Genomic DNA, 11,109 nt, shown 5'->3' on the forward strand with positions numbered 1-11,109 from the left:
GGCAACTAGCATGAAATATCTCATAAGATTACAAAAATATGAGTAACCATTCATGACTTATTTACATGAAAACAAAATTACATATCCTTTATATCTAATCCATACACCAACGACCAAAAACACCTACAAACACTTTCATTCTTCAATTTTCTTCATCTAATTGAACTCTCTCAAGTTCTATCTTCAAGTTCTAAGTGTTCTTCATAAATTCCAAAAGTTCTAGTTTCATAAAATCAAGAATACTTTCAAGTTTGCTAGCTCACTTCCAATCTTGTAAGGTGATCATCCAACCTCAAGAAATCTTTGTTTCTTACAGTAGGTTATCATTCTAATACAAGGTAATAATCATATTCAAACTTTGGTTCAATTTCTATAACTATAACAATCTTATTTCAAGTGATGATCTTACTTGAACTTGTTTTCGTGTCATGATTTTGCTTCAAGAACTTTGAGCCATCCAAGGATCCATTGAAGCTAGATCCATTTTTCTCTTTTCCAGTAGGTTCATCCAAGGAACTTAAGGTAGTAATGATGTTCATAACATCATTCGATTCATACATATAAAGCTATCTTATTCGAAGGTTTAAACTTGTAATCACTAGAACATAGTTTAGTTAATTCTAAACTTGTTCGCAAACAAAAGTTAATCCTTCTAACTTGACTTTTAAAATCAACTAAACACATGTTCTATATCTATATGATATGCTAACTTAATGATTTAAAACCTGGAAACACGAAAAACACCGTAAAACCGGATTTACGCCGTCGTAGTAACACCGCGGGCTGTTTTGGGTTAGTTAATTAAAAACTATGATAAACTTTGATTTAAAAGTTGTTATTCTGAGAAAATGATTTTTATTATGAACATGAAACTATATCCAAAAATTATGGTTAAACTCAAAGTGGAAGTATGTTTTCTAAAATGGTCATCTAGACGTCGTTCTTTCGACTGAAATGACTACCTTTACAAAAACGACTTGTAACTTATTTTTCTGACTAGAAACCTATACTTTTTTTGTTTAGATTCATAAAATAGAGTTCAATATGAAACCATAGCAATTTGATTCACTCAAAACGGATTTAAAATGAAGAAGTTATGGGTAAAACAAGATTGGATAATTTTTCTCATTTTAGCTACGTGAAAATTGGTAACAAATCTATTCCAACCATAACTTAATCAAATTGTATTATATATTATGTAATCTTGAGATACCATAGACACGTATACAATGTTTCGACCTATCATGTCGACACATCTATATATATTTCGGAACAACCATAGACACTCTATATGTGAATGTTGGAGTTAGCTATACAGGGTTGAGGTTGATTCCAAAATATATATAGTTTGAGTTGTGATCAATACTGAGATACGTATACACTGGGTCGTGGATTGATTCAAGATAATATTTATCGATTTATTTCTGTACATCTAACTGTGGACAACTAGTTGTAGGTTACTAACGAGGACAGCTGACTTAATAAACTTAAAACATCAAAATATATTAAAAGTGTTGTAAATATATTTTGAACATACTTTGATATATATGTATATATTGTTATAGGTTCGTGAATCAACCAGTGGCCAAGTCTTACTTCCCGACGAAGTAAAAATCTGTGAAAGTGAGTTATAGTCCCACTTTTAAAATCTAATATTTTTGGGATGAGAATACATGCAGGTTTTATAAATGATTTACAAAATAGACACAAGTACGTGAAACTACATTCTATGGTTGAATTATCAAAGTCGAATATGCCCCTTTTTATTAAGTCTGGTAATCTAAGAATTAGGGAACAGACACCCTAATTGACGCGAATCCTAAAGATAGATCTATTGGGCCTAACAAACCCCATCCAAAGTACCGGATGCTTTAGTACTTCGAAATTTATATCATATCCGAAGGGTGTCCCGGAATGATGGGGATATTCTTATATATGCATCTTGTTATTGTCGGTTACCAGGTGTTCACCATATGAATGATTTTTATCTCTATGTATGGGATGTGTATTGAAATATGAAATCTTGTGGTCTATTGTTACGATTTGATATATATAGGTTAAACCTATAACTCACCAACATTTTTGTTGACGTTTTAAGCATGTTTATTCTCAGGTGATTATTAAGAGCTTCCGCTGTCGCATACTTAAATAAGGACGAGATTTGGAGTCCATGCTTGTATGATATTGTGTAAAAACTGCATTCAAGAAACTTATTTTGTTGTAACATATTTGTATTGTAAACCATTATGTAATGGTCGTGTGTAAACAGGATATTTTAGATTATCATTATTCGATAATCTACGTAAAGCTTTTTAAAACCTTTATCTATGAAATAAAGGTTATGGTTTGTTTTAAAAATGAATGCAGTCTTTGAAAAACGTCTCATATAGAGGTCAAAACCTCGCAACGAAATCAATTAATATGGAACGTTTTTAATCAATAAGAACGGGACATTTCAGATCCTCTCATAGATAGGATAAGTCTGACCACATGGCGACCCTGTTTGATGCTGAGGCCCGTGGATTTCCAGCTGATTTTCGAGAAAACTTTTCAAGGTTTTTCGTAGACTCTACAACTGGTCTGGACGACAACTTCCTGACCTAAATCAAGAAGCTCGTGTCTTTTTCTTGGAAGACTTTACTTCCTTTTAAAACAAGTGGTACATTTTTTTTTTCAAATATATTATAAGAAATCGGGTAAAACTGATTAAAATCTTCCAAAACAAAAGTACCTTCAATTATTTATACCAAAATATGTGATATGTGATTTAAATAACTTGGTAAATTTTTTACCGCACTTGGCTTTTATATTTCTTTCTTTGCCTTTTTATTCTCTTCTATTCCATTTTAAATGAATTCAAGCATTTTGGGTTGTTTCTCAATTTATGTTCTTTCCGAGGTAACAATAATTTCGGTGTTAACACCTAGTTTTATCGTTCATAAATATGTATAAACATTATTTTGAGTTCATTTAGTTAAAAAAATTTAAAATTTTTTACTAGAAGTGGGTAGTCAGTATATAAGACTAGGGCTGTTCTTTATTATCAGAGAGCACTAGATTCTATTACAACTACTGCGTTACTTAGTAAAATTTAACGGTGGCTATTAAACCAAGTGTATAAGTCAAATGTTTAGAACCTGAAAGAATTTAATCCTTTCCCACACTTAAGATCTTGCAATGCCCTCATTTGCAAGAAATCAGTAACAATTTAAATTATTGAGGGTGATTAGCGTAGAAAATTGATTAAATTTTACCAAAGTTTCCAAATATATTGTTCTTTGTTTGAATGATAAATGGTGCACATCATTTGTTCATTCCTGCAGTTGTTATATCACATTTGTTTTTCATCTTTTCATCAAAATTAATAGTTTTTGCTGAACTTAATGTCAGTCTTTGAAAGTACGCTGTTTTACCCTGTTTTACCCTGTTTTGTATATAAGATAAACTACAAATATATATATATTTTTTTGAAGTTGAGTATATCGCCCCACGTTCAAAAATTTATAAAATCTAATATTTAAAACGCTAGAAAACTATAAAAACTATTACAATACCAAAATAAATATTAAAAGTAGTTACATTACAAATAATAAGATAAATAAGACTAAGAAAATTTGGGTTGATTCTGATTATACCAGAAGGGGTTCCAATGTTCTTGGTATATGTTTTGATACGCTTGGAATGGGTCATATGTAGGAAAAGGTGGTTGTGTATCGTCGGTCCATTGAGGAAAATAGGTCGGTTCAGTAGGAATGTAGTTCCTACCTTGGGAGGCTAAATAGGCTTTGATATATTCTTGATGGTATTGCCAAGCCTGAAACTCACATTGCATAGCCTGATTGTATGCACTTTGGGCCATTGTTCTTTATATATCTATCATTTGATTTCCTCCACCCGCATTACCTTGCTCCTGATCTCGTTCTACCTGTGGATGCGTGCCATCATATGGTACTGCAGCGTTATGTCATTTCTTTAAAACCTTTGCACCATGATACATGCATAAATCAATTCTATCACGGGGTTCTGGTACTGCAACTAATAATCCCCCTGACTTCTATCCACATTGAGATACTCAGCAATTAAAGTAATAAAAATTTCACATCCTATTATACTATTATTTCGCATACCCCTTACCATTACCGATAAGTAATAACCCACACAATAAGGTATGTTCACAACGCTCTGTGGGTCTTGAATACACATGAGGTAAAATAGATCATTTTCATTTACCTTTTCTTTATTCCTACCTCGTTGTGTAATCGAGTTTGCTAAAAACCTATGGATCACTCTTAGCTCAGCTATATTAATATCAGTATAAGAGTAATATCCCCCACAAAATCGGTTATGGCTAGTCATTCTACTCCATATTCCATTCATATCAAAATTTTCATCAACCCTTCTACCATTAATTATCAACCTTTGACAATCATTAGATACTAATTCCTCAGGCGTATATATACACAAGGCCCGAGCCATATCTAATAGACATATGGCGCATCATGCCTCCTAACAAAAATCTAATAAAACTTTGATCGGTTAAGCTAGCTACCTGATCATTTATTTCAACAGTACTTAATAATTCCACACACCATTCCCTATATACAGGCCTACGTATAGTGAATAAACGTTCCCAATCATTAAAAGTAGAATTACCATACCTTTGGTAAAGTAATTCCCTGATTCGTTCGGCTAATCCCACTGTTTCTAACGGTTCCCAATCTATCACCCTGGGTACTTCAACATCCTTTGACTGAAGAATGTGTAAGTTCCTCTGATATTTTGGATAATCTATCCAATGTCTGTCAAATCTTAAATTAGGGTGTAAATCAGCCTCGTGTATATTTGAATATGAAATGAATTGATACGGTAGATTTGTCTGTATTGGTCGTTAATCTCCTGTTCGTCTGTATTCTCAGGAGGAGCATTGTGAGCCTGGGAAGCGGATGAAGATTCACCCCTTTCAGTCTGCAAAACACATTAAACACAATTTTTGTGCATCCAAATATGCATTAGCGTTAGCAAAATCATAAATCAAAACAATCATAATGACATGTTTAAACAATATTAAACTTATACACAATTTCATAAAATTAACAATTCTACACTTTTTCAATAAGCATATATGAAAATGTATACAAAGTTCATAAGCATTCTACTCAAATAACATGTCAAAATAACCATTACTAGCAATTAAACAAGTTTCAAATGGCATTCATATCAAATTAATCAAGTTCATGTATTTTAGACTTAAAAAGTTCACTTTAATGCTCAAAAATCATGTTCAAGATCAAAGTTTTGATCATTTAGCAACCTAAACATGTTACACTACTTAATTAAGTTTTTTTAAATAACAAAATTCGGCCATAATCTGTTTATATCAAAAAGCCCCAATTTTGCTCAAGAACACAAACCCTAGATTACTCAAAATTTTGAAGTTTAAGGCTTCCAATCATGTTAAATAGCATCAATCTAGGTTATACAACCATAATATACAAACAATTTAAGCACAATTAGGCTAGAATTCATCAAAATCAAATTAGGTTAAAATATGCTCAAGAACACTATAAATACGAATTAAAGAGTGTTTGGTGTAGAAATTTACCGTTCTCCTTGAAAAACTTCTAGGTAGGATTCTTCTCTTCATGATTTTAGTGAAGATTTGGTGAAAATGGGTAAAAATCGCGAGTTTGTGTGTGTGTTTTGGGTGTTTTTTCGCAGAAAAATATGAGATGGATGGATTTGGGACTGGTCTGTCGACCAGTTGTACTGGTCTGGGTTTTTGAAGCTCCGCGAATGCTGTACCCTTTTTTTTATAAAACCTTTAACTATTAAAACAATTAATTAATTAATTTAAAATTTTGTTTCTTTTTAGTATTGAGGTCGTTTCGGTACGTTTACCTAGTTCGTCCCTTGACAAAATTTAAAATTTGTCATTTTAAAGCGATTGTTTTAAAAGCAAAGATTTTTGGGTTTTTTAATGTTTTTGGTATACTTTAGATCAATAAAATTAAAAATAATGGTAACAAAACTTGTCGCCCAGCCCTCGGGTAAAGCAATTTTGGTTCAACGACCTAGTCTTCAACTCACAACGAATTTTAGAAATCAATTTTTTAACTTAATGAAATAAAGTAAATTCTGTTTTTAAATTCACATCAAACTTAAATTTAAAATGCATAAAATTTCATATAAATATTATTAATATTTATATACATTAGTTTTACAAAACTTATATTTAAAATAATATAGTTATATATTAATTTTAAAAACAAGGTAAAAATATATTTTGGTCTTTTATCCCACTTTAATCAATCAAATATTAACAAAAATATACGTCCCTCTTTTGGGTAAAGTATTTTCGATTATATTACCTAGTTTTACTCCTGACGAATTTTTGAAATATTTTGAATTGATTGATTAAAGATATTTATACCTTATGAATAAATGGTAAATTTCGCAGTGATGAAATAAATTTTTGTATGATATCAATAATTTCGGTTTATTATACCTAATTTTATTAAATATCAATTTAATACTTTATAGCGAACGATTCAATGTTTATTAACAAAAGGTTCAAAGCAATAAATAAAAATAAAAACTGTACATACTTACCTATGAGATAGAATTCTCAGAGATCTGCTTTAGTTGACTCATAGGAGAGTCGTTCGATTTGGTTTTCCATAGCTACATAGGCGTAACCACGAGTTTTCAATAACTTTTCTTCTAAACATATGAACGGTCCTTCTCTGCATAAAGTAACGAACTCGGTATTGGAATGTGTTTGGTTGTTCGAACATTTCCTTTTATGTGACCATTTTCCGCATTTATGACATCTTTCAAGGTGTCGTGCCCTTCTTTTTGTTGCGGATTTTGATTTTCCTTTACCAAAATATATCTTATTATGATCTTTCCTGAGTTCATTCCTCACTTCGTCCATTTTGCCTCTTATGAATGATAGAGTTCACTCAGAAAAGTGTTATTATTACGTTTAGTAATCATAGCGTGTACTAGTAGACCATGGTTCAGATTAAAGGAATTCTTCATCTCGTAAAACCTAAAAGAAATAAAAATTCAGAATGGAGGGAGAAGACTAGTTCTTTAGGGTCTGCTAGGGAAAGACCATTCGGATTCCATTCTCGAGAACTACACGAAAATAGAAAATCTAACTCTAGACAGCATTATATGTTAGAACATTTAAATCTCCCCACACTTAGGTGGCTGTGGTGTTGAAATTGTGATTAACTTCATTGTTTACTTCCATCGGACCATCAATATAGTGTTTAACTCTGTGACCATTAACTTTAAATTCAATCCCGTTTGAACTTATCAATTCTATTGTTCCGTACGGGAAAAGTATTTTGACTATGAATGGTCTAGACCATCTTGATTTCAATTTTCCAAGAAATAGCTTGAATCTTGAATTGAAAAAAGGACTCTATCTCCTTCCTTAAATTCTTTTAAACTTCTGATTCTTTTATCATGCCATTTCTTTGTTCTTTCCTTATAGATTAACGAATTTTCATATGCATCATGTCTTAATTCTTCTAATTCGTTTAGTTGACTTAATCGTAGACGTTCGGCTTCATGTAAATCAAGATTACATGTCTTCAAAGCCCAAAATGCTTTGTGCTCAATTTCTACTGGAAGGTGACATGTTTTTCCATAAACGAGTTTAAAAGGTGTGGTGCCAATTGGATTTTTGTAGGCTGTTCTAAAAGCCCAAAGTGCATCCTCCAATTTCATGGACCATTCCTTCGGATTTGATCCTACGGGTTTCTCTAGAATACGTTTTAAAGCTCGGTTAGTATTTTCAACTTGTCCACTTGTTTGTGGATGATAAGCAGTTAGATTTTATGAATTACTCCATATCTTTTGAGAACTTTCTCAAGTTGATTATTACAGAAATGAGTACCCCGATCACTTATTAAAGCTTTCGGTGTTCCGAACCTTGCAAAAAGATGTTTTAAGAAGTTGACTACAACTCGTGCATCGTTAGTTGGGAGAGCTTGTGCTTCCGCCCATTTAGATACATAATCAATGGCAACGAGAATGTAGAGATTATTATGAGATTTTGAAAATGGACCCATAAAGTCAATACCCCAAACGTCAAATACTTCACATACTTGAATGACATTTTGTGGCATTTCATCACGTTGACTTATTTTTCCGGCCCTTTGACAAGCATCACAGGATTTACAAAGAAGGTATGCGTCTTTGAAAATTGTAGGCCAATAGAATCCAGCATCGTAAACTTTCCTTGCTGTGAGTTGAGGCCCATAATGCCCTCATGTTGGTCCTGTGTGACAATGGTTTAAGATTTGACTAGCTTCATCTCCGAATACGCATCGGCGTATTATTCCATCGGGACAACTTTTGAATAAATGTGGATCTTCCCAAAAATAGTGTTTTATATCACTAAAGAATTTCTTTCGTTTTTGGTACGACATCCCTTTTTCAAGGAATCCACATACTAAGTAGTTTGCAAAGTCTGCAAACCATGGAATTTCACTATAATCGATTTTCAAAAGATATTCATCAGGAAAGTTATCTTGTATGGCCGATTCATTTCGAACTTCTAATTCGGGATTTTCAAGACGAGAAAGATGATCTGCGGCGAGATTTTCTGCTCCCTTTTTGTCTCGGATTTCAATATCGAACTCTTGTAAGAGTAAGATCCAACGGATTAATCGTGGTTTGGCATCTTGTTTTGAAAATAGGTATCTAAGAGCAGAATGATCGGTATAGACCACCGTTTTTGCTAGAACGAGATATGAACGAAATTTTTCAAAAGCAAAGACAATAGCAAGGAATTCTTTTTCTGTAGTTGTGTAATTCGTTTGTGCTCCTTGTAACGTCTTACTAGCGTAATAAATAGGTTGAAATTGTTTTTCAATTCTTTGACCTAAAACGGCTCCCATTGCAAAATCACTTGCATCGCACATGAGTTCAAATGGTAGATTCCAATTTGGAGTTATCATAATCGGCGCATTAGTGAGTTTTTAGTTAAGAATATTAAAAGATTTGATGCATTCATCCGAAAAAATGAATATAGCATCTTTTTCTAGGAGTTTATTCATAGGAGTGGCAATTTTAGAAAAGTCTTTTATGAAACGTCGGTAAAAACCGGCATGCCCTAGAAAACTCCTAACTCCCCTAACATTGGTGGGATGTGGAAGTTTAGCAATTACATCTACTGATAGTGCTCCAAATGATAATATATTTAGTCGCAATATCCTTCCAATATGTAAAGTTTTTAGTTATAATTGTTCTATTTTTAAGTTGTAATCGTTTATATTAAATAAGTACGAAGACAAAAGGCGAAAACGAAGAATTGAAGAAAAACTGCCACTAAAGCTGGAAAAATGCCACTAAAAGTGAGTTAAAGACTTGCGCGGATTTTGGGAGTTAAGAAAAATTATTTTGTGTGCAAAATACAAGTTGCGAAACATAAAGTACAAGATATTAAAGCGTACGGAAAGACGTTTGAAAATCTGGAACCGGGACATAAATCGAGCATCAAGGCACGAATCAACGGACCTAAAATTACAAGTCTACTATGCACAAGAATATAATATAATATATATATATATATATATATATATATATATATATATATATATAATTATATATATTATATTATATAATTAAATATAACGTCGATAAGCTAGCAAACAAATCATTATGAGCTGGAATCTGAAGCCATGCGATCGCATGGCCAGGAAGCACAATTTCCATGCGATCGCATGGGGCCAAAAGTCAGGCCAAGTGCTATAAATTGCAACATTTTCAGCCGAGTTCAGTACACCATAAATCATATTACTCCCTTTGTATAATAAATATATATAATACATATATATATATATATATATATATATATATATATATATATATATATATATATATATATATATATATATATATATATAATATAGTTTAGTTTTATATTAGATTAGTTTGGGTAATCTAAAGGTTTATATTAGATTAGTTTCAGTCCGTGTAACACTACGCGATAAATAATCAATGTAAGTTATGTTCTCCTTTTTAAATTAATGTCTCGTAACTAAGTTATTATTATGTTTATTTGAGCCGAAGTAATCGTGATGTTGGACTAAATATTAAGACGGGGTTATTGGACTTTGGACCATAATTGGGGTTTGGACAAAAGACCGAAACTTGTGAAAATTGGACTATGGGTTATTAATGGGCTTTATATTTGATTAATTAAATGATATCTTGTTAATTTAATATAGAGATTTACAATTTGACGTATTTATAAATACCCACATACACTCGATCGGGTACGGTGTGTAGTGACCCGAACTTTTCCATGTTTATATATATTAATTGAGATTGATATTTACATGATTAAATATTTCCAACATGTTAAGCAATCAAACTTGTTAAGACTTGATTAATTGAAATATGTTTCATATAGACAATTGACCACCCAAGTTGACCGGTGATTCACGAACGTTAAAACTTGTAAAAACTATACAATGACATATATATGGTTATATATATAGTTAACATGTTTTTATTATAAGTATGTATCTCATTAGGTATTTTAACAATGAGTTATATACATAAAAATGAGACTATTAATTTAAGAAACTCGAAAACGATATATATAACGATTATCGTTATAACAACGTCTTACTAGGTACATATGAATCATATTAAGATATTGACACACTTGGTTAATTATGTTAAATGATAAGTAAATATATTATTAAGTGTATTAACAATGAAATACATATGTAAAAATAAGACTACTAACTTAATGATTTCGAAACGAGACATATATGTAACGATTATCGTTGTAACGACATTTAACTGTATATACATCATACTAAGATATATTATATTATATATCATAATATCATGATAATATAATAATTTAACATCTCATTTGTTATAATAAACAATGGGTTAACAACATTCAACAAGATCGTTAACCTAAAGGTTTCAAAACAACATTTACATGTAACGACTAACGATGACTTAACGACTCAGTTAAAATGTATATACATGTAGTGTTTTAATATGTATTCATACACTTTTGAAAGACTTCAAGACACTTATAAAAATACTTCTACTTAACAAAAATGCTTA

This window comes from Rutidosis leptorrhynchoides, chromosome 2, assembly GCF_046630445.1.
Source record: "Rutidosis leptorrhynchoides isolate AG116_Rl617_1_P2 chromosome 2, CSIRO_AGI_Rlap_v1, whole genome shotgun sequence".
Classification (NCBI taxonomy): Eukaryota; Viridiplantae; Streptophyta; class Magnoliopsida; order Asterales; family Asteraceae; genus Rutidosis; species Rutidosis leptorrhynchoides.